This window comes from Haemaphysalis longicornis, unplaced genomic scaffold (assembly GCF_048455015.1).
Source record: "Haemaphysalis longicornis isolate Haplotype H1 unplaced genomic scaffold, Haemaphysalis longicornis Haplotype H1 scaffold_14, whole genome shotgun sequence".
NCBI classification, from domain to species: domain Eukaryota; kingdom Metazoa; phylum Arthropoda; class Arachnida; order Ixodida; family Ixodidae; genus Haemaphysalis; species Haemaphysalis longicornis.
Genome location: NW_027526245.1, coordinates 10,413,270 through 10,438,386, shown reverse-complemented (window position 1 = coordinate 10,438,386; position 25,117 = coordinate 10,413,270).

Sequence of the window (25,117 nt, the reverse complement as noted above, 5' to 3'; positions counted from 1 at the left end):
ACTGGTTAACTGCAGCCACGGGCAATCTTTTATAGGTTGGTCAGATGACGTCACAGTAACAGGAAGATCCCAGAGGAGAACACTGGAGCTACGCAGCTGTGGCCCGTGGAGCCGCAGCAATGGTGATAGACGATGTCTTTTATGTGGTAATCCTCTCGAACCGTTGCACCCGTTCCCACGCCTCCTTGAGTTGCGCAGGCGTATTCATCTACTCCATGCAGTGGTTTCGCTCCTGTACTTGCGACAAAAAGGCGGACCAGTGTGGTGAACAAATATTTATGTATGAGCGACATGGTTGCGGCTGCCTCGCCGTGCCCACTGGTGAACTGCAGCCACGAGCAATCTTTTATAGGTTGGTCAGATGACGTCACAGTAACTGGAAGATCCCAGAGAAAACTGGGTCTACGCAGCTGTGGCCCCTGGAGCCGCAGCAATGGTGATAGGCGATGTCTTTTACGTGGTAATCCTCTCGAATCGTTGAACCAGTTCCCATGCTTCCTTGAGTTGCGCAGGCGTATTCATCTACTCTATGCACCGGTTTGGCTCCTATACTTGCGACAAAAAGGCGGGCCTGTGTGGTGAACAAATATTTATGTATGAGCGACATGGTTCCGGCTATCTCGCCGTGCCCACTGGTGAAGTGCAGCCACGGGCAATCTTTTATAGGTTGGTCAGAAGACGTCACAGTAACTGGAAGATCCCTGAGGAGAACACTGGAGCTACGCAGCTGTGGCCCCTGGAGCCGCAGCAGTGGTGATAGACGTTGTCTTTTACGTGGTATCCTCTCGAACCGTTGAACCCGTTCCCATGCCTCCTTGAGTTGTGCAGGCGTATTCATCTATTCCATGCACCGGTTTGGCTCCTATACTTCCGACAAAAAGGCGGACCTGTGTGGTGAACAACTATTTATGTATGAGCGACATGGTTCCGGCTGCCTCGCCGTGCCCACTGGTGAACTGCAGCCATGGGCAATCTTTTATAGGTTGGTCAGATGACGTCACAGTAACTGGAAGATCCCTGAGGAGAACACTGGAGCTACGCAGCTGTGGCCCCTGGAGCCGCAGCAGTGGTGATAGACGTTGTCTTTTACGTGGTATCCTCTCGAACCGTTGAACCCGTTCCCATGCCTCCTTGAGTTGTGCAGGCGTATTCATCTATTCCATGCACCGGTTTGGCTCCTATACTTCCGACAAAAAGGCGGACCTGTGTGGTGAACAACTATTTATGTATGAGCGACATGGTTCCGGCTGCCTCGCCGTGCCCACTGGTGAACTGCAGCCATGGGCAATCTTTTATAGGTTGGTCAGATGACGTCACAGTAACTGGAAGATCCCAGAGGAGAACACTGGGGCTACGCAGCTGTGGCCCCTGGAGCAGCAGCAATGGTGATAGACGATGTCTTTTACGTGGTAATCCTCTCGAACCGTTAAACCAGTTCCCATGCTTCCTTGAGTTGCGCAGCGTATTCATCTACTCTATGCACCGGTTTGTGTCCTATACTTGCGACAAAAAGGCGGGCCTGTGTGGTGAACAAATATTTATGTATGAGCGACATGGTTCCGGCTTCATCGTCGTTCCCACTGTTGAACTGCAGCAACGGGCATTCTGTATAGGTTGGTCAGATGACGTCACAGTAACTGGAAGATCCCAGAGGAGAACACTGGAGCTACGCAGCTATGGCCCCTGGAGCCGCAGCAATGGTGATAGACGATGTCTTTTATGTGGTAATCCTCTCGAATCGTTGAACCAGTTCCCATGCTTCCTTGAGTTGCGCAGGCGTATTCATCTACTCTATGCACCGGTTTGGCTACTATACTTGCGACAAAAAGGCGGGCCTGTGTGGTGAACAAATATTTATGTATGAGCGACATGGTTCCGGCTATCTCGCCGTGCCCACTGGTGAAGTGCAGCCACGGGCAATCTTTTATAGGTTGGTCAGAAGACGTCACAGTAACTGGAAGATCCCTGAGGAGAACACTGGAGCTACGCAGCTGTGGCCCCTGGAGCCGAAGCAGTGGTGATAGACGTTGTCTTTTACGTGGTATCCTCTCGAACCGTTGAACCCGTTCCCACGCCTCCTAGAGTTGCGCAGGCGTATTCATCTACTCCATGCACTGGTTTCGCTCCTATACTTCCAACAAAAAGGCGGACCTGTGTGGTGAACAAATATTTATGTATGAGCGACATGGCTCCGGCTGCCTCGCCGTGCCCACTGGTGAACTGCAGCCACGAGCAATCTTTTATAGGTTGGTCAGAAGACGTCACAGTAACTGGAAGATCCCAGAGGAGAACACTGGAGCTACGCAGCTGTGGCCCCTGGAGCCACAGCAGTGCTGATAGACGTAGTCTTTTATGTGGTAATCCTCTCGAACCGTTGAACCCGTTCCCACGCCTGCTTGAGTTGCGCAGGCGTATTCATCAATTCCATGCACCGGTTTGGCTCCTATACTTACGACAAAAAGGCGGACCGGTGTGGTGAACAAATATTTATGTATGAGCGACATGGTTCCGGCTGCCTCGCCGTGCCCACTGGTGAACTGCAGCCATGGGCAATCTTTTATAGGTTGGTCAGATGACGTCACAGTAACTGGAAGATCCATAGGAGAACACTGGGGCTACGCAGCTGAGGCCCCTGGAGCAGCAGCAATGGTGATAGACGATATCTTTTACGTGGTAATCCTCTCGAACCGTTGAACCCGTTCCCATGCCTCCTTGAGTTGTGCAGGCGTATTCATCTATTCCATGCACCGGTTTGGCTCCTATACTTCCGACAAAAAGGCGGACCTGTGTGGTGAACAACTATTTATGTATGAGCGACATGGTTCCGGCTGCCTCGCCGTGCCCACTGGTGAACTGCAGCCATGGGCAATCTTTTATAGGTTGGTCAGATGACGTCACAGTAACTGGAAGATCCCAGAGGAGAACACTGGGGCTACGCAGCTGTGGCCCCTGGAGCAGCAGCAATGGTGATAGACGATGTCTTTTACGTGGTAATCCTCTCGAACCGTTGAACCAGTTCCCATGCTTCCTTGAGTTGCGCAGGCGTATTCATCTACTCTATGCACCGGTTTGTGTCCTATACTTGCGACAAAAAGGCGGGCCTGTGTGGTGAACAAATATTTATGTATGAGCGACATGGTTCCGGCTGCCTCGCCGTGCCCACTGGTGAACTGCAGCCACGGGCAATCTTTTATAGGTTGGTCAGATGACGTCACAGTAACGGGAAGATCCCAGAGAAAACTGGGGCTACGCAGCTTTGGCCCCTGGAGCCGCAGCAATGGTGATAGGCAATGTCTTTTATGTGTAATCCTCTTGAAACGTTGAACCCGTTCCCACACCTCCTTGAGTTGCGCAGGCGTATTCATCTAGTCCATGCACTGGTTTGGCTCCTATACTTGCGACAAAAACGCGGACCTGTGTGGTGAACAAATATTTATGGATGAGCGACATGGTTCTGGCTTCATCGTCGTTCCCACTGTTGAACTGCAGCAACGGGCATTCTGTTATAGGTTGGTCAGATGACGTCACAGTAACTGGAAGATCCCAGAGGAGAACACTGGAGCTACGCAGCTATGGCCCCTGGAGCCGCAGCAATGGTGATAGACGATGTCTTTTATGTGGTAATCCTCTCGAATCGTTGAACCAGTTCCCATGCTTCCTTGAGTTGCGCAGGCGTATTCATCTACTCTATGCACCGGTTTCGCTACTATACTTGCGACAAAAAGGCGGGCCTGTGTGGTGAACAAATATTTATGTATGAGCGACATGGTTCCGGCTATCTCGCCGTGCCCACTGGTGAAGTGCAGCCACGGGCAATCTTTTATAGGTTGGTCAGAAGACGTCACAGTAACTGGAAGATCCCTGAGGAGAACACTGGAGCTACGCAGCTGTGGCCCCTGGAGCCGAAGCAGTGGTGATAGACGTTGTCTTTTACGTGGTATCCTCTCGAACCGTTGAACCCGTTCCCACGCCTCCTTGAGTTGCGCAGGCGTATTCATCTACTCCATGCACTGGTTTCGCTCCGATACTTCCAACAAAAAGGCGGACCTGTGTGGTGAACAAATATTTATGTATGAGCGACATGGCTCCGGCTGCCTCGCCGTGCCCACTGGTGAACTGCAGCCACGAGCAATCTTTTATAGGTTGGTCAGAAGACGTCACAGTAACTGGAAGATCCCAGAGTAGAACACTGGAGCTACGCAGCTGTGGCCCCTGGAGCCACAGCAGTGGTGATAGACGTAGTCTTTTATGTGGTAATCCTCTCGAACCGTTGAACCCGTTCCCACGCCTGCTTGAGTTTCGCAGGCGTATTCATCAATTCCATGCACCGGTTTGGCTCCTATACTTACGACAAAAAGGCGGACCGGTGTGGTGAACAAATATTTATGTATGAGCGACATGGTTCCGGCTGCCTCGCCGTGCCCACTGGTGAACTGCAGCCATGGGCAATCTTTTATAGGTTGGTCAGATGACGTCACAGTAACTGGAAGATCCATAGGAGAACACTGGGGCTACGCAGCTGAGGCCCCTGGAGCAGCAGCAATGGTGATAGACGATATCTTTTACGTGGTAATCCTCTCGAACCGTTGAACCCGTTCCCACGCCTCCTTGAGTTGCGCAGGCGTATTCATCTATTCCATGCACCGGTTTGGCTCCTATACTTACGACGAAAAGGCGGACCTGTGTGGTGAACAAATATTTATGTATGAGCGACATGGTTCCGGCTGCCTTGCCGTGCCCACTGGTGAACTGCAGCCATGGGCAATCTTTTATAGGTTGGTCAGATGACGTCACAGTAACTGGAAGATCCATAGGAGAACACTGGGGCTACGCCGCTGAGGCCCCTGGAGCAGCAGCAATGGTGATAGACGATGTCTTTTACGTGGTAATCCTCTCGAACCGTTGAAAAAGTTCCCATGCTTCCTTGAGTTGCGCAGGCGTATTCATCTACTCTATGCACCGGTTTGGCTCCTATACTTGCGACAAAAAGGCGGGCCTGTGTGGTGAAAAATTATTTATGTATGAGCGACATGGTTCCGGCTGCCTCACCGTGCCCACTGGTGAACTGCAGCCACGGGCAATCTTTTATAGGTTGGTCAGATGACGTCACAGTAACAGGAAGATCCCAGAGGAGAACACTGGAGCTACGCAGCTGTGGCCCGTGGAGCCGCAGCAATGGTGATAGACGATGTCTTTTATGTGGTAATCCTCTCGAACCGTTGAACCCGTACCCACGCCTCCTTGAGTTGCGCAGGCGTATTCATCTACTCCATGCACTAGTTTCGCTCCTGTACTTGCGACAAAAAGGCGGACCTGTGTGGTGAACAAATATTTATGTATGAGCGACATGGCTCCGGCTGCCTCGCCGTGCCCACTGGTGAACTGCAGCCACGAGCAATCTTTTAAAGGTTTTTCAGATGACGTCACAGTAACTGGAAGATCCCAGAGAAAACTGGGTCTACGCAGCTGTGGCCCCTGGAGCCGCAGCAATGGTGATAGACGATGTCTTTTACGTGGTAATCCTCTCGAATCGTTGAACCAGTTCCCATGCTTCCTTGAGTTGCGCAGGCGTATTCATCTACTCTATGCACCGGTTTGGCTCCTATACTTGCGACAAAAAGGCGGGCCTGTGTGGTGAACAAATATTTATGTATGAGCGACATGGTTCCGGCTGTCTCGCCATGCCCACTGGTGAAGTGCAGCCACGGGCAATCTTTTATAGGTTGGTCAGAAGACGTCACAGTATCTGGAAGATCCCAGAGGCGAACACTGGAGCTACGCAGCTGTGGCCCCTGGAGCCGCAGCAATGGTGATAGACGATGTCTTTTACGTGGTAATCCTCTCGAATCGTTGAACCAGTTCCCATGCTTCCTTGAGTTGCGCAGGCGTATTCATCTACTCTATGCACCGGTTTGGCTCCTATACTTGCGACAACAAGGCGGGCCTGTGTGGTGAACAAATATTTATGTATGAGCGACATGGTTCCGGCTATCTCGCCGTGCCCACTGGTGAAGTGCAGCCACGGGCAATCTTTTATAGGTTGGTCAGAAGACGTCACAGTAACTGGAAGATCCCTGAGGAGAACACTGGAGCTACGCAACTGTGGCCCCTGGAGCCGCAGCAGTGGTGATAGAGGTTGTCTTTTACGTGGTAATCCTCTCGAACCGTTGAACCAGTTCCCATGCTTCCTTGAGTTGCGCAGGCGTATTCATCTACTCTATGCACCGGTTTGGGTCCTATACTTGCGACAAAAAGGCGGGCCTGTGTGGTGAACAAATATTTATGTATGAGCGACATGGTTCCGGCTGCCTCGCCGTGCCCACTGGTGAACTGCAGCCACGGGCAATCTTTTATAGGTTAATCAGATGACGTCACAGTAACGGGAAGATCCCAGAGAAAACTGGGGTTCTACGCAGCTTTGGCCCCTGGAGCCGCAGCAATGGTGATAGGCAATATCTTTTATGTGTAATCCTCTTGAAACGTTGAACCCGTTCCCACGCCTCCTTGAGTTGCGCAGGCGTATTCATCTACTCCATGCACTGGTTTGGCTCCTATACTTGCGACAAAAAGGCGGACCTGTGTGGTGAACAAATATTTATGGATGAGCGACATGGTTCCGGCTTCATCGTCGTTCCCACTGTTGAACTGCAGCAACGGGCATTCTGTTATAGGTTGGTCAGATGACGTCACAGTAACTGGAAGATCCCAGAGGAGAACACTGGAGCTACGCAGCTATGGCCCCTGGAGCCGCAGCAATGGTGATAGACGATGTCTTTTATGTGGTAATCCTCTCGAATCGTTGAACCAGTTCCCATGCTTCCTTGAGTTGCGCAGGCGTATTCATCTACTCTATGCACCGGTTTGGCTCCTATACTTGCGACAAAAAGGCGGGCCTGTGTGGTGAACAAATATTTATGTATGAGCGACATGGTTCCGGCTGTCTCGCCATGCCCACTGGTGAAGTGCAGCCACGGGCAATCTTTTATAGGTTGGTCAGAAGACGTCACAGTAACTGGAAGATCCCAGAGGCGAACACTGGAGCTACGCAGCTGTGGCCCCTGGAGCCGCAGCAATGGTGATAGACGATGTCTTTTACGTGGTAATCCTCTCGAATCGTTGAACCAGTTCCCATGCTTCCTTGAGTTGCGCAGGCGTATTCATCTACTCTATGCACCGGTTTGGCTCCTATACTTGCGACAACAAGGCGGGCCGGTGTGGTGAACAAATATTTAGGTATGAGCGACATGGTTCCGGCTGCCTCGCCGTGCCCACTGGTGAACTGCAGCCATGGGCAATCTTTTATAGGTTGGTCAGATGACGTCACAGTAACTGGAAGATCCCAGAGGAGAACACTGGAGCTACGCAGCTGTGGCCCGTGGAGCCGCAGCAATGGTGATAGACGATGTCTTTTATGTGGTAATCCTCTCGAACCGTTGAACCCGTACCCACGCCTCCTTGAGTTGCGCAGGCGTATTCATCTACTCCATGCACTAGTTTCGCTCCTGTACTTGCGACAAAAAGGCGGACCTGTGTGGTGAACAAATATTTATGTATGAGCGACATGGCTCCGGCTGCCTCGCTGTGCCCACTGGTGAACTGCAGCCACGAGCAATCTTTCTTAGGTTGGTCAGATGACGTCACAGTAACTGGAAGATCCCAGAGAAAACTGGGTCTACGCAGCTGTGGCCCCTGGAGCCGCAGCAATGGTGATAGACGATGTCTTTTACGTGGTAATCCTCTCGAATCGTTGAACCAGTTCCCATGCTTCCTTGAGTTGCGCAGGCGTATTCATCTACTCTATGCACCGGTTTGGCTCATATACTTGCGACAAAAAGGCGGGCCTGTGTGGTGAACAAATATTTATGTATGAGCGACATGGTTCCGGCTATCTCGCTGTGCCCACTGGTGAAGTGCAGCCACGGGCAATCTTTTATAGGTTGGTCAGAAGACGTCACAGTAACTGGAAGATCCCTGAGGAGAACACTGGAGCTACGCAGCTGTGGCCCCTGGAGCCGCAGCAGTGGTGATAGACGTTGTCTTTTACGTGGTATCCTCTCGAACCGTTGAACCCGTTCCCACGCCTCCTTGAGTTGCGCAGGCGTATTCATCTATTCCATGCACCGGTTTGCCTCCTATACTTCCGACAAAAAGGCGGACCTGTGTGGTGAACAAATATTTATGTATGAGCGACATGGTACCGGCTGCCTCGCCGTGCCCACTGGTGAACTGCAGCCATGGGCAATCTTTTATAGGTTGGTCAGATGACGTCACAGTAACTGGAAGATCCATAGGAGAACACTGGGGCTACGCAGCTGAGGCCCCTGGAGCAGCAGCAATGGTGATAGACGATGTCTTTTACGTGGTAATCCTCTCGAACCGTTGAAAAAGTTCCCATGCTTCCTTGAGTTGCGCAGGCGTATTCATCTACTCTATGCACCGGTTTGGCTCCTATACTTGCGACAAAAAGGCGGGCCTGTGTGATGAAAAAATATTTATGTATGAGCGACATGGTTCCGGCTGCCTCGCCGTGCCCACTGGTGAACTGCAGCCACGGGCAATCTTTTTTAGGTTGGTCAGATGACGTCACAGTAACTGGAAGGTCCCAGAGGAGAACACTGGAGCTACGCAGCTATGGCCCCTGGAGCCGCAGCAATGGTGATAGACGATGTCTTTTATGTGGTAATCCTCTCGAATCGTTGAACCAGTTCCCATGCTTCCTTGAGTTGCGCAGGCATTTTCATCTACTCTATGCACCGGTTTGGCTCCTATACTTGCGACAAAAAGGCGGGCCTGTGTGGTGAACAAATATTTATGTATGAGCGACATGGTTCCGGCTGTCTCGCCATGCCCACTGGTGAAGTGCAGCCACGGGCAATCTTTTATAGGTTGGTCAGAAGACGTCACAGTAACTGGAAGATCCCAGAGGCGAACACTGGAGCTACGCAGCTGTGGCCCCTGGAGCCGCAGCAATGGTGATAGACGATGTCTTTTACGTGGTAATCCTCTCGAATCGTTGAACCAGTTCCCATGCTTCCTTGAGTTGCGCAGGCGTATTCATCTACTCTATGCACCGGTTTGGCTCCTATACTTGCGACAACAAGGCGGGCCTGTGCGGTGAACAAATATTTAGGTATGAGCGACATGGTTCCGGCTGCCTCGCCGTGCCCACTGGTGAACTGCAGCCATGGGCAATCTTTTATAGGTTGGTCAGATGACGTCACAGTAACTGGAAGATCCCAGAGGAGAACACTGGAGCTACGCAGATGTGGCCCCTGGAGCCGCAGCAATGGTGATAGACGATGTCTTTTATGTGGTAATCCTCTCGAATCGTTGAACCAGTTCCCATGCTTCCTTGAGTTGCGCAGGTGTATTCATCTACTCTATGCACCGGTTTGGCTCCTATACTTGCGACAAAAAGGCGGGCCTGTGTGGTGAACAAATATTTATGTATGAGCGACATGGTTCCGGCTGTCTCGCCATGCCCACTGGTGAAGTGCAGCCACGGGCAATCTTTTAGAGGTTGGTCAGAAGACGTCACAGTAACTGGAAGATCCCAGAGGCGAACACTGGAGCTACGCAGCTGTGGCCCCTGGAGCCGCAGCAATGGTGATAGACGATGTCTTTTACGTGGTAATCCTCTCGAATCGTTGAACCAGTTCCCATGCTTCCTTGAGTTGCGCAGGCGTATTCATCTACTCTATGCACCGGTTTGGCTCCTATACTTGCGACAACAAGGCGGGCCGGTGTGGTGAACAAATATTTAGGTATGAGCGACATGGTTCCGGCTGCCTCGCCGTGCCCACTGGTGAACTGCAGCCATGGGCAATCTTTTATAGGTTGGTCAGATGACGTCACAGTAACTGGAAGATCCCAGAGGAGAACACTGGAGCTACGCAGCTGTGGCCCGTGGAGCCGCAGCAATGGTGATAGACGATGTCTTTTATGTGGTAATCCTCTCGAACCGTTGAACCCGTACCCACGCCTCCTTGAGTTGCGCAGGCGTATTCATCTACTCCATGCACTAGTTTCGCTCCTGTACTTGCGACAAAAAGGCGGACCTGTGTGGTGAACAAATATTTATGTATGAGCGACATGGCTCCGGCTGCCTCGCTGTGCCCACTGGTGAACTGCAGCCACGAGCAATCTTTCTTAGGTTGGTCAGATGACGTCACAGTAACTGGAAGATCCCAGAGAAAACTGGGTCTACGCAGCTGTGGCCCCTGGAGCCGCAGCAATGGTGATAGACGATGTCTTTTACGTGGTAATCCTCTCGAATCGTTGAACCAGTTCCCATGCTTCCTTGAGTTGCGCAGGCGTATTCATCTACTCTATGCACCGGTTTGGCTCCTATACTTGCGACAAAAAGGCGGGCCTGTGTGGTGAACAAATATTTATGTATGAGCGACATGGTTCCGGCTATCTCGCTGTGCCCACTGGTGAAGTGCAGCCACGGGCAATCTTTTATAGGTTGGTCAGAAGACGTCACAGTAACTGGAAGATCCCTGAGGAGAACACTGGAGCTACGCAGCTGTGGCCCCTGGAGCCGCAGCAGTGGTGATAGACGTTGTCTTTTACGTGGTATCCTCTCGAACCGTTGAACCCGTTCACACGCCTCCTTGAGTTGCGCAGGCGTATTCATCTATTCCATGCACCGGTTTGCCTCCTATACTTCCGACAAAAAGGCGGACCTGTGTGGTGAACAAATATTTATGTATGAGCGACATGGTACAGGCTGCCTCGCCGTGCCTACTGGTGAACTGCAGGCATGGGCAATCTTTTATAGGTTGGTCAGATGACGTCACAGTAACTGGAAGATCCATAGGAGAACACTGGGGCTACGCAGCTGAGGCCCCTGGAGCAGCAGCAATGGTGATAGACGATGTCTTTTACGTGGTAATCCTCTCGAACCGTTGAAAAAGTTCCCATGCTTCCTTGAGTTGCGCAGGCGTATTCATCTACTCTATGCACCGGTTTGGCTCCTATACTTGCGACAAAAAGGCGGGCCTGTGTGATGAAAAAATATTTATGTATGAGCGACATGGTTCCGGCTGCCTCGTCGTGCCCACTGGTGAACTGCAGCCACGGGCAATCTTTTTTAGGTTGGTCAGATGACGTCACAGTAACTGGAAGGTCCCAGAGGAGAACACTGGAGCTACGCAGCTATGGCCCCTGGAGCCGCAGCAATGGTGATAGACGATGTCTTTTATGTGGTAATCCTCTCGAATCGTTGAACCAGTTCCCATGCTTCCTTGAGTTGCGCAGGTGTATTCATCTACTCTATGCACCGGTTTGGCTCCTATACTTGCGACAAAAAGGCGGGCCTGTGTGGTGAACAAATATTTATGTATGAGCGACATGGTTCCGGCTGTCTCGCCATGCCCACTGGTGAAGTGCAGCCACGGGCAATCTTTTATAGGTTGGTCAGAAGACGTCACAGTAACTGGAAGATCCCAGAGGCGAACACTGGAGCTACGCAGCTGTGGCCCCTGGAGCCGCAGCAATGGTGATAGACGATGTCTTTTACGTGGTAATCCTCTCGAATCGTTGAACCAGTTCCCATGCTTCCTTGAGTTGCGCAGGCGTATTCATCTACTCTATGCACCGGTTTGGCTCCTATACTTGCGACAACAAGGCGGGCCTGTGTGGTGAACAAATATTTAGGTATGAGCGACATGGTTCCGGCTGCCTCGCCGTGCCCACTGGTGAACTGCAGCCATGGGCAATCTTTTATAGGTTGGTCAGATGACGTCACAGTAACTGGAAGATCCCAGAGGAGAACACTGGAGCTACGCAGCTGTGGCCCGTGGAGCCGCAGCAATGGTGATAGACGATGTCTTTTATGTGGTAATCCTCTCGAACCGTTGAACCCGTACCCACGCCTCTTTGAGTTGCGCAGGCGTATTCATCTACTCCATGCACTAGTTTCGCTCCTGTACTTGCGACAAAAAGGCGGACCTGTGTGGTGAACAAATATTTATGTATGAGCGACATGGCTCCGGCTGCCTCGCTGTGCCCACTGGTGAACTGCAGCCACGAGCAATCTTTCTTAGGTTGGTCAGATGACGTCACAGTAACTGGAAGATCCCAGAGAAAACTGGGTCTACGCAGCTGTGGCCCCTGGAGCCGCAGCAATGGTGATAGACGATGTCTTTTACGTGGTAATCCTCTCGAATCGTTGAACCAGTTCCCATGCTTCCTTGAGTTGCGCAGGCGTATTCATCTACTCTATGCACCGGTTTGGCTCCTATACTTGCGACAAAAAGGCGGGCCTGTGTGGTGAACAAATATTTATGTATGAGCGACATAGTTCCGGCTATCTCGCTGTGCCCACTGGTGAAGTGCAGCCACGGGCAATCTTTTATAGGTTGGTCAGAAGACGTCACAGTAACTGGAAGATCCCTGAGGAGAACACTGGAGCTACGCAGCTGTGGCCCCTGGAGCCGCAGCAGTGGTGATAGACGTTGTCTTTTACGTGGTATCCTCTCGAACCGTTGAACCCGTTCCCACGCCTCCTTGAGTTGCGCAGGCGTATTCATCTATTCCATGCACCGGTTTGCCTCCTATACTTCCGACAAAAAGGCGGACCTGTGTGGTGAACAAATATTTATGTATGAGCGACATGGTACCGGCTGCCTCGCCGTGCCCACTGGTGAACTGCAGCCATGGGCAAACTTTTGTAGGTTGGTCAGATGACGTCACAGTAACTGGAAGATCCATAGGAGAACACTGGGGCTACGCAGCTGAGGCCCCTGGAGCAGCAGCAATGGTGATAGACGATGTCTTTTACGTGGTAATCCTCTCGAACCGTTGAAAAAGTTCCCATGCTTCCTTGAGTTGCGCAGGCGTATTCATCTACTCTATGCACCGGTTTGGCTCCTATACTTGCGACAAAAAGGCGGGCCTGTGTGATGAAAAAATATTTATGTATGAGCGACATGGTTCCGGCTGCCTCGCCGTGCCCACTGGTGAACTGCAGCCACGGGCAATCTTTTTTAGGTTGGTCAGATGACGTCACAGTAACTGGAAGATCCCAGAGGAGAACACTGTAGCTACGCAGCTATGGCCCCTGGAGCCGCAGCAATGGTGATAGACGATGTCTTTTATGTGGCAATCCTCTCGAACCGTTGAACCCGTTCCCACGCCTCCTTGAGTTGCGCAGGCGTATTCATCTATTCCATGCACTGGTTTGGCTACTATACTTCCGAAAAAAAGGCGGACCTGTGTGGTGAACAAATATTTATGTATGAGCGACATGGCTCCGGCTGCCTCGCCGTGCCCACTGGTGAACTGCAGCCACGAGCAATCATTTATAGGTTGGTCAGATGACGTCACAGTAACTGGAAGATCCCAGAGAAAACTGGGGCTACGCAGCTGTGGCCCCTGGAGCCGCAGTAATGGTGATAGACGATGTCTTTTAAGTGGTAATCCTCTCGAATCGTTGAACCAGTTCCCATGCTTCCTTGAGTTGCGCAGGCGTATTCATCTACTCTATGCACCGGTTTGGCTCCTATACTTGCGACAAAAAGGCGGGCTTGTGTGGTGAACAAATATTTATGTATGAGTGACATGGTTCCGGCTGTCTCGCCGTGCCCACTGGTGAAGTGCAGCCACAGGCAATCTTTTATAGGCTGGTCAGATGACGTCACAGTAACAGGAAGATCCCCGAGGAGAACACTGGAGCTACGCAGCTGTGGCCCGTGGAGCCGCAGCAATGGTGATAGACGATGTCTTTTATGTGGTAATCCTCTCGAACCGTTGAACCCGTACCCACGCCTCCTTGAGTTGCGCAGGCGTATTCATCTACTCCATGCACTAGTTTCGCTCCTGTACTTGCGACAAAAAGGCGGACCTGTGTGGTGAACAAATATTTATGTATGAGCGACATGGCTCCGGCTGCCTCGCCATGCCCACTGGTGAACTGCAGCCACGAGCAATCTTTTATAGGTTGGTCAGATGACGTCACAGTAACTGGAAGATCCCAGAGAAAACTGGGTCTACGCAGCTGTGGCCCCTGGAGCCGCAGCAATGGTGATAGACGATGTCTTTTACGTGGTAATCCTCTCGAATCGTTGAACCAGTTCCCATGCTTCCTTGAGTTGCGCAGGCGTATTCATCTACTCTATGCACCGGTTTGGCTCCTATACTTGCGACAAAAAGGCGGGCCTGTGTGGTGAACAAATGTTTATGTATGAGCGACATGGTTCCGGCTATCTCGCTGTGCCCACTGGTGAAGTGCAGCCACGGGCAATCTTTTATAGGTTGGTCAGAAGACGTCACAGTAACTGGAAGATCCCTGAGGAGAACACTGGAGCTACGCAGCTGTGGCCCCTGGAGCCGCAGCAGTGGTGATAGACGTTGTCTTTTACGTGGTATCCTCTCGAACCGTTGAACCCGTTCCCACGCCTCCTTGAGTTGCGCAGGCGTATTCATCTATTCCATGCACCGGTTTGCCTCCTATACTTCCGACAAAAAGGCGGACCTGTGTGGTGAACAAATATTTATGTATGAGCGACATGGTACCGGCTGCCTCGCCATGCCCACTGGTGAACTGCAGCCATGGGCAATCTTTTATAGGTTGGTCAGATGACGTCACAGTAACTGGAAGATCCATAGGAGAACACTGGGGCTACGCAGCTGAGGCCCCTGGAGCAGCAGCAATGGTGATAGACGATGTCTTTTACGTGGTAATCCTCTCGAACCGTTGAAAAAGTTCCCATGCTTCCTTGAGTTGCGCAGGCGTATTCATCTACTCTATGCAACGGTTTGGCTCCTATACTTGCGAGAAAAAGGCGGGCCTGTGTGATGAAAAAATATTTATGTATGAGCGACATGGTTCCGGCTGCCTCGCCGTGCCCACTGGTGAACTGCAGCCACGGGCAATCTTTTTTAGGTTGGTCAGATAACGTCACAGTAACTGGAAGATCCCAGAGGAGAACACTGGAGCTACGCAGCTATGGCCCCTGGAGCCACAGCAATGGTGATAGACGATGTCTTTTATGTGGCAATCCTCTCGAACCGTTGAACCCGTTCCCACGCCTCCTTGAGTTGCGCAGGCGTATTCATCTATTCCATGCACTGGTTTGGCTCCTATACTTCCGAAAAAAAGGCGGACCTGTGTGGTGAACAAATATTTATGTATGAGCGACATGGCTCCGGCTGCCTCGCCGTGCCCACTGGTGAACTGCAGCCACGAGCAATCATTTATAGGTTAGTCAGATGACGTCACAGTAACTGGAAGATCCCAGAGAAAACTGGGGCTACGCAGCTGTGGCCCCTGGAGCCGCAGTAATGGTGATAGACGATGTCTTTTACGTGGTAATCCTCTCGAATCGTTGAACCAGTTCCCATGCTTCCTTGAGTTGCGCAGGCGTATTCATCTACTCTATGCACCGGTTTGGCTCCTATACTTGAGACAAAAAGGCGGGATTGTGTGGTGAACAAATATTTATGTATGAGCGACATGGTTCCGGCTGTCTCGCCGTGCCCACTGGTGAAGTGCAGCCACAGGCAATCTTTTATAGGCTGGTCAGAAGACGTCACAGTAACTGGAAGATCCCTGAAGAGAACACTGGAGCTACGCAGCTGTGGCCCCTGGAGCCGCAGCAGTGGTGATAGACGTTGTCTTTTACGTGGTATCCTCTCGAACCGTTGAACCCGTTCCCACGCCTCCTTGAGTTGCGCAGGCGTATTCATCTATTCCATGCAGCGGTTTGGCTCCTATACTTGCGACAAAAAGGGGGACTTGTGTGGTGAACAAATATTTATGTTTGAGCGACATGGTTCCGGCTGCCTCGCCGTGCCCACTGGTGAACTGCAGCCACGGGCAATCTTTTATAGGTTGGTCAGATGATGTCACAGTAACAGGAAGATCCCAGAGGAGAACACTGGAGCTACGCAGCTGTGGCCCGTGGAGCCGCAGCAATGGTGATAGACGATGTCTTTTATGTGGTAATCCTCTCGAACCGTTGAACCCGTTCCCACGCCTCCTTGAGTTGCGCAGGCGTATTCATCTACTCCATGCACTGATTTCGCTCCTGTACTTGCGACAAAAAGGCGGACCTGTGTGGTGAACAAATATTTATGTATGAGCGACATGGCTCCGGCTGCCTCGCCGTGCCCACTGGTGAACTGCAGCCACGAGCAATCTTTTATAGTTTGGTCAGATGACGTCACAGTAACTGGAAGATCCCAGAGAAAACTGGGTCTACGCAGCTGTGGCCCCTGGAGCCGCAGCAAAGGTGATAGACGATGTCTTTTACGTGGTAATCCTCTCGTACCGTTGAAAAAGTTCCCATGCTTCCTTGAGTTGCGCAGGCGTATTCATCTACTCTATGCACCGGTTTGGCTCCTATACTTGCGACAAAAAGGCGGGCCTGTGTGGTGAACAAATATTTATGTATGAGCGACATGGTTCCGGCTGTCTCGCCGTGCCCACTGGTGAAGTGAGGCCACGGGCAATCTTTTATAGGTTGGTCAGAAGACGTCACAGTAACTGGAAGATCCCTGAGGAGAACACTGGAGCTACGCAGCTGTGGCCCCTGGAGCCGCAGCAGTGGTGATAGACGTTGTCTTTTACGTGGTATCCTCTCGAACCGTTGAACCCGTTCCCACGCCTCCTTGAGTTGCGCAGGCGTATTTATCTATTCCATGCACCGGATTGGCTCCTATACTTCCGACAAAAAGGCGGACCTGTGTGGTGAACAAATATTTATGTTTGAGCGACATGGTTCCGACTGCCTCGCCGTGCCCACTGGTGAACTGCAGCCACGGGCAATCTTTTATAGGTTGGTCAGATGACTTCACAGTAACAGGAAGATCCCAGAGGAGAACACTGGAGCTACGCAGCTGTGGCCCGTGGAGCCGCAGCAATGGTGATAGACGATGTCTTTTATGTGGTAATCCTCTCGAACCGTTGAACCCGTTCCCACGCCTCCTTGAGTTGCGCAGGCGTATTCATCTACTCCATGCACTGGTTTCGCTCCTGTACTTGCTACAAAAAGGCGGACCTGTGTGGTGAACAAATATTTATGTATGAGCGACATGGCTCCGGCTGCCTCGCCGTGCCCACTGGTGAACTGCAGCCACGAGCAATCTTTTATAGGTTGGTCAGATGACGTCACAGTAACTGGAAGATCCCAGAGAAAACTGGGTCTACGCAGCTTTGGCCCATGGAGCCGCAGCAATGGTGATAGACGATGTCTTTTACGTGGTAATCCTCTCGAATCGTTGAACCAGTTCCCATGCTTCCTTGAGTTGCGCAGGCGTATTCATCTACTCTATGCACCGGTTTGGCTCCTATACTTGCGACAAAAAGGCGGGCCTGTGTGGTGAACAAATATTTATGTATGAGCGACATGGTTCCGGCTATCTCGCTGTGCCCACTGGTGAAGTGCAGCCACGGGCAATCTTTTATAGGTTGGTCAGAAGACGTCACAGTAACTGGAAGATTCCTGAGGAGAACACTGGAGCTACGCAGCTGTGGCCCCTGGAGCCGCAGCAGTGGTGATAGACGTTGTCTTTTACGTGGTATACTCTCGAACCGTTGAACCCGTTCCCACGCCTCCTTGAGTTGCGCAGGCGTATTTATCTATTCCATGCACCGGATTGGCTCCTATACTTCCGACAAAAAGGCGGACCTGTGTGGTGAACAAATATTTATGTTTGAGCGACATGGTTCCGGCTGCCTCGCCGTGCCCACTGGTGAACTGCAGCCACGGGCAATCTTTTATAGGTTGGTCAGATGACTTCACAGTAACAGGAAGATCCCAGAGGAGAACACTGGAGCTACGCAGCTGTGGCCCGTGGAGCCGCAGCAATGGTGATAGACGATGTCTTTTATGTGGTAATCCTCTCGAACCGTTGAACCCATTCCCACGCCTCCTTGAGTTGCGCAGGCGTATTCATCTACTCCATGCACTGGTTTCGCTCCTGTACTTGCGACAAAAAGGCGGACCTGTGTGGTGAACAAATATTTATGTATGAGCGACATGGCTCCGGCTGCCTCGCCGTGCCCACTGGTGAACTGCAGCCACGAGCAATCTTTTATAGGTTGGTCAGATGACGTCACAGTAACTGGAAGATCCCAGAGAAAACTGGGTCTACGCAGCTGTGGCCCATGGAGCCGCAGCAATGGTGATAGACGATGTCTTTTACGTGGTAATCCTCTCGAATCGTTGAACCAGTTCCCATGCTTCCTTGAGTTGCGCAGGCGTATTCATCTACTCTATGCACCGGTTTGGCTCCTATACTTGCGACAAAAAGGCGGGCCTGTGTGGTGAACAAATATTTATGTATGAGCGACATGGTTCCGGCTATCTCGCTGTGCCCACTGGTGAAGTACAGCCACGGGCAATCTTTTATAGGTTGGTCAGAAGACGTCACAGTAACTGGAAGATTCCTGAGGAGAACACTGGAGCTACGCAGCTGTGGCCCCTGGAGCCGCAGCAGTGGTGATAGACGTTGTCTTTTACGTGGTATCCTCTCGAACCGTTGAACCCGTTCCCACGCCTCCTTGAGTTGCGCAGGCGTATTCATCTATTCCATGCACCGGTTTGCCTCCTATACTTCCGACAAAAAGGCGGACCTGTGTGGTGAACAAATATTTATGTATGAGCGACATGGTACCGGCTGCCTCGCCGTGCCCACTGGTGAACTGCAGCCATGGGCAATCTTTTATAGGTTGGTCAGATGACGTCACAGTAACTGGAAGATCCATAGGAGAACACTGGGGCTACGCAGCTGAGGCCCCTGGAGCAGCAGCAATGGTGATAGACGATGTCTTTTACGTGGTAATCCTCTCGAACCGTTGAAAAAGTTCCCATGCTTCCTTGAGTTGCGCAGGCGTATTCATCTACTCTATGCACCGGTTTGGCTCCTATACTTGCGACAAAAAGGCGGGCCTGTGTGATGAAAAAATATTTATGTATGAGCGACATGGTTCCGGCTGCCTCGCCGTGCCCACTGGTGAACTGCAGCCACGGGCAATCTTTTTTAGGTTGGTCAGATGACGTCACAGTAACTGGGAGATCCCAGAGGAGAACACTGGAGCTACGCAGCTATGGCCCCTGGAGCCGCAGCAATGGTGATAGACGATGTCTTTTATGTGGCAATCCTCCCGAACCGTTGAACCCGTTCCCACGCCTCCTTGAGTTGCGCAGGCGTATTTATCTATTCCATGCACTGGTTTGGCTCCTATACTTCCGAAAAAAAGGCGGACCTGTGTGGTGAACAAATATTTATGTTTGAGCGACATGGTTCCGGCTGCCTCGCCGTGCCCACTGGTGAACTGCAGCCACGGGCAATCTTTTATAGGTTGGTCAGATGATGTCACAGTAACAGGAAGATCCCAGAGGAGAACACTGGAGCTACGCAGCTGTGGCCCGTGGAGCCGCAGCAATGGTGATAGACGATGTCTTTTATGTGGTAATCCTCTCGAACCGTTGAACCAGTTCCCATGCTTCCTTGAGTTGCGCAGGCGTATTCATCTACTCTATGCACCGGTTTGGGTCCTATACTTGCGACAAAAAGGCGGGCCTGTGTGGTGAACAAATATTTATGTATGAGCGACATGGTTCCGGCTGCCTCGCCGTGCCCACTGGTGAACTGCAGCCACGGGCAATCTTTTATAGGTTGGTCAGATGACGCCACAGTAACTGGAAGATCCCAGAGAAAACTGGAGCTACGCAGCTGTGGCCCCTGGAGCCACAGCAGTGGTGATAGACGTTGTCTTTTACGTGGTATCCTCTCGAACCGTTGAACCCGTTCCCACGCCTCCTTGAGTTGCGCAGGCGTATTCATCTATTCCATCACCGGTTTGGCTCCTATAATTCCGACAAAAAGGCGGACCTGTGTGGTGAACAAATATTTATGTATGAGCGACATGGTTCCGGCTGCCTCGCCGTGCCCACTGGTGAACTGCAGCCATGGGCAATCTTTTATAGGTTGGTCAGATGACGTCACAGTAACTGGAAGATCCATAGGAGAACACTGGGGCTACGCAACTGTGGCCCCTGGAGCAGCAGCAATGGTGACAGACCATGTCGTTTACGTGGTAATCCTTTCGAACCGTTGAAAAAGTTCCCAATCTTCCTTGAGTTGCGCAGGCGTATTCATCTACTCTATGCACCGGTTTGGCTCGTATACTTGTGACAAAAAGGCGGGCCTGTGTGGTGAACAAATATTTATGTACGAGCGACATGGTTCCGGCTGCCTCGCCGTGCCCACTGGTGAACTGCAGCCACGGGCAATCTTTTTTAGGTTGGTCAGATGACATCACAGTAACTGGAAAATCCCAGAGGAAAACACTGGAGCTACGCAGCTATGGCCCCTGGGGCCACAGCAATGGTGATAGACGATGTCTTTTATGTGGCAATCCTCTCGAACCGTTGAACCCGTTCCCACACCTCCTTGAGTTGCGCAGGCGTATTCATCTATTCCATGTACTGGTTTGGCTCCTATACTTCCGACAAAAAGGCGGACCTGTGTGGTGAACAAATATTTATGTATGAGCGACATGGCTCCGGCTGCCTCGCCGTGCCCACTGGAGAACTGCAGCCACGAGCAATCATTTATAGGTTGGTCAGATGACGTCACAGTAACTGGAAGATCCCAGAGAAAACTGGGGCTACGCAGCTGTGGCCCCTGGAGCCGCAACAATGGTGATAGACGATGTCTTTTACGTGGTAATCATCTGGAATCGTTGAACCAGTTCCCATGCTTCCTTGAGTTGCGCAGGCGTATTCATCTACTCTATGCACCGGTTTGGCTCCTATACTTGCGACAAAAAGGCGGGCCTGTGTGGTGAACAAATATTTGTGTATGAGCGACATGGTTCTGGCTGTCTCGCCGTGACCACTGGTGAAGTGCAGCCACGGGCAATCTTTTATAGGTTGGTCAGAAGACGTCACAGTAACTGGAAGATCCCTGAGGAGAACACTGGAGCTACGCAGCTGTGGCCCCTGGAGCCGCAGCAGTGGTGATAGACGTTGTCTGTTACGTGGTATCCTCTCGAACCATTGAACCCGTTCCCACGCCTCCTTGAGTTGCGCAGGCGTATTCATCTATTCCATGCACCGGTTTGGCTCATATACTTCCGACAAAAAGGCGGACCTGTGTGGTGAACAAATATTTATGTATGAGCGACATGGTTCCGGCTATCTCGCCGTGCCCACTGGTGAAGTGCAGCCACGGGCAATCTTTTATAGGTTGGTCAGAAGACGTCACAGTAACTGGAAGATCCCTGAGGAGAACACTGGAGCTACGCAGCTGTGGCCCCTGGAGCCGCAGCAGTGGTGATAGACGTTGTCTTTTACGTGGTATCCTCTCGAACCGTTGAACCCGTTCCCACGCCTCCTTGAGTTGCGCAGGCGTATTCATCTATTCCATGCACCGGTTTGCCTCCTATACTTCCGACAAAAAGGCGGATCTGTGTGGTGAACAAATATTTATGTATGAGCGACATGGTACCGGCTGCCTCGCCGTGCCAACTGGTGAACTGCAGCCATGGGCAATCTTTTATAGGTTGGTCAGATGACGTCACAGTAACTGGAAGATCCATAGGAGAACACTGGGGCTACGCAGCTGAGGCCCCTGGAGCAGCAGCAATGGTGATAGACGATGTCTTTTACGTGGTAATCCTGTCGAACCGTTGAAAAAGTTCCCATGCTTCCTTGAGTTGCGCAGGCGTATTCATCTACTCTATGCACCGGTTTGGCTCCTATACTTGCGACAAAAAGGTGGGCCTGTGTGATGAAAAAATATTTATGTATGAGCGACATGGTTCCGGCTGCCTCGCCGTACCCACTGGTGAACTGCAGCCACGGGCAATCTTTTTTAGGTTGGTCAGATGACGTCACAGTAACTGGAAGATCCCAGAGGAGAACACTGGAGCTACGCAGCTATGGCCCCTGGAGCCGCAGCAATGGTGATAGACGATGTCTTTTATGTGGCAATCCTCTCGAACCATTGAACCCGTTCCCACGCCTCCTTGAGTTGCGCAGGCGTATTCATCTATTCCATGCACCGGTTTGGCTCCTATACTTCCGACAAAAAGGCGGACCTGTGTGGTGAACAAATATTTATGTATGAGCGACATGGCTCCGGCTGCCTCGCCGTGCCCACTGGTGAACTGCAGCCACGATCAATCATTTATAGGTTGGTCAGATGACGTCACAGTAACTGGAAGATCCCAGAGAAAACTGGGGCTACGCAGCTGTGGCCCCTGGAGCTGCAGTAATGGTGATAGACGATGTCTTTTACGTGGTAATCCTCTCGAATCGTTGAACCAGTTCCCATGCTTCCTTGAGTTGCGCAGGCGTATTCATCTACTCTATGCACCGGTTTGGCTCCTATACTTGCGACAAAAAGCCGGGCCTGTGTGGTGAACAAATATTTATGTATGAGCGACATGGTTCCGGCTGTCTCGCCGTGCCCACTGGTGAAGTGCAGCCACGGGCAATCTTTTATAGGCTGGTCAGAAGACGTCACAGTAACTGGAAGATCCCTGAGGAGAACACTGGAGCTACGCAGCTGTGACCCCTGGAGCCGCAGCAGTGGTGATAGACGTTGTCTTTTACGTGGTATCCTCTCGAACCGTTGAACCCGTTCCCACGCCTCCTTGAGTTGCGCAGGCGTATTCATCTATTCCATGCACCGGTTTGGCTCCTATACTTCCGACAAAAAGGCGGACCTGTGTGGTGAACAAATATTTATGTTTGAGCGACATGGTTCCGGCTGCCTCGCCGTGCGCACTGGTGAACTGCAGCCACGGGCAATCTTTTATAGGTTGGTCAGATGATGTCACAGTAACAGGAAGATCCCAGAGGAGAACACTGGAGCTACGCTGCTGTGGCCCGTGGAGCCGCAGCAATGGTGATAGACGATGTCTTTTATGTGGTAATCCTCTCGAACCGTTGAACCCGTTCCCACGCCTCCTTGAGTTGCGCAGGCGTATTCATCTACTCAATGCACTGATTTCGCTCCTGTACTTGCGACAAAAAGGCGGACCTGTGTGGTGAACAAATATTTATGTATGAGCGACATGGCTCCGGCTGCCTCGCCGTGCCCACTGGTGAACTGCAGCCACGAGCAATCTTTTATAGGTTAGTCAGATGACGTCACAGTAACTGGAAGATCCCAGAGAAAACTGGGTCTACGCAGCTGTGGCCCCTGGAGCCACAGCAAAGGTGATAGACGATGTCTTTTACGTGGTAATCCTCTCGTACCGTTGAAAAAGTTCCCATGCTTCCTTGAGTTGCGCAGGCGTATTCATCTACTCTATGCACCGGTTTGGCTCCTATACTTGCGACAAAAAGGCGGGCCTGTGTGGTGAACAAATATTTATGTATGAGCGACATGGTTCTGGCTGTCTCGCCGTGCCCACTGGTGAAGTCAGGCCACGGGCAATCTTTTATAGGTTGGTCAGAAGACGTCACAGTATTTGGAAGATCCCAGAGGAGAACACTGGAGCTACGCAGCTGTGGCCCCTGGAGCCACAGCAGTGGTGATAGACGTTGTCTTTTATGTGGTAATCCTCTCGAACCGTTGAACCCGTTCCCACGCCTCCTTGAGTTGCGCAGGCGTATTCATCTATTCCATGCACGGGTTTGGCTCCTATACTTCTGACAAAAAGGCGGACCTGTGTGGTGAACAAATATTTATTTATGAGCGACATGGCTCCGGCTGCCTCGCCGTGCCCACTGGTGAACTGCAGCCACGAGCAATTATTTATAGGTTGGTCAGATGACGTCACAGTAACTGGAAGATCCCAGAGAAAACTGCGGCTACGCAGCTGTGGCCCCTGGAGCCGCAGCAATGGTGATAGACGATGTCTTTTATGTGGTAATCCTCTCGAATCGTTGAACCAGTTCCCATGCTTCCTTGAGTTGCGCAGGCGTATTTATCTACTCTATGCACCGGTTTGGCTCCTAAACTTGCGACAAAAAGGCGGGCCTGTGTGGTGAACAAATATTTATGTATGAGCGACATGGTTCCGGCTGTCTCGCCGTGCCCACTGGTGAAGTGCAGCCACGGGCAATCTTTTATAGGTTGGTCAGAAGACGTCAAAGTAACTGGAAGATCCCTGAGAAGAACACTGGAGCTACGCAGCTGTGGCCCCTGGAGCCGCAGCAGTGGTTATAGACGTTGTCTTTTACGTGGTATCCTCTCGAACCGTTGAACCCGTTCCCACGCCTCCTTGAGTTGCGCAGGCGTATTCATCTATTCCATGCACCGGTTTGGCTCCTATACTTCCGATAAAAAGGCGGACCTGTGTGGTGAACAAATATTTATGTTTGAGCGACATGGTTCCGGCTGCCTCGCCGTGCCCACTGGTGAACTGCAGCCACGGGCAATCTTTTATAGGTTGGTCAGATGACGTCACAGTAACAGGAAGATCCCAGAGGAGAACACTGGAGCTACGCAGCTGTGGCCCGTGGAGCCGCAGCAATGGTGATAGACGATGTCTTTTATGTGGTAATCCTCTCGAACCGTTGAACCCGTTCCCACGCTTCCTTGAGTTGCGCAGGCGTATTCATCTACTCCATGCACTGGTTTCGCTCCTGTACTTGCGACAAAAAGGCGGACCTGTGTGGTGAACAAATATTTATGTATGAGCGACATGGCTCCGGCTGCCTCGCCGTGCCCACTGGTGAACTGCAGCCACGAGCAATCTTTAATAGGTTGGTCAGATGACGTCACAGTAACGGGAAGATCCCAGAGAAAACTGGGTCTACGCAGCTGTGGCCCCTGGAGCCGCAGCAATGGTGATAGACGATGTCTTTTACGTGGTATCCTCTCGAACCGTTGAACCCGTTCCCACGCCTCCTTGAGTTGCGCAGGCGTATTCATCTATTCCATGCACCGGTTTGGCTCCTATACTTCCGATAAAAAGGCGGACCTGTGTGGTGAACAAATATTTATGTATGAGCGACATGGCTCCGGCTGCCTCGCCGTGCCCACTGGTGAACTGCAGCCACGAGCAATCTTTTATAGGTTAGTCAGATGACGTCACAGTAACTGGAAGATCCCAGAGAAAACTGGGTCTACGCAGCTGTGGCCCCTGGAGCCGCAGCAAAGGTGATAGACGATGTCTTTTACGTGGTAATCCTCTCGTACCGTT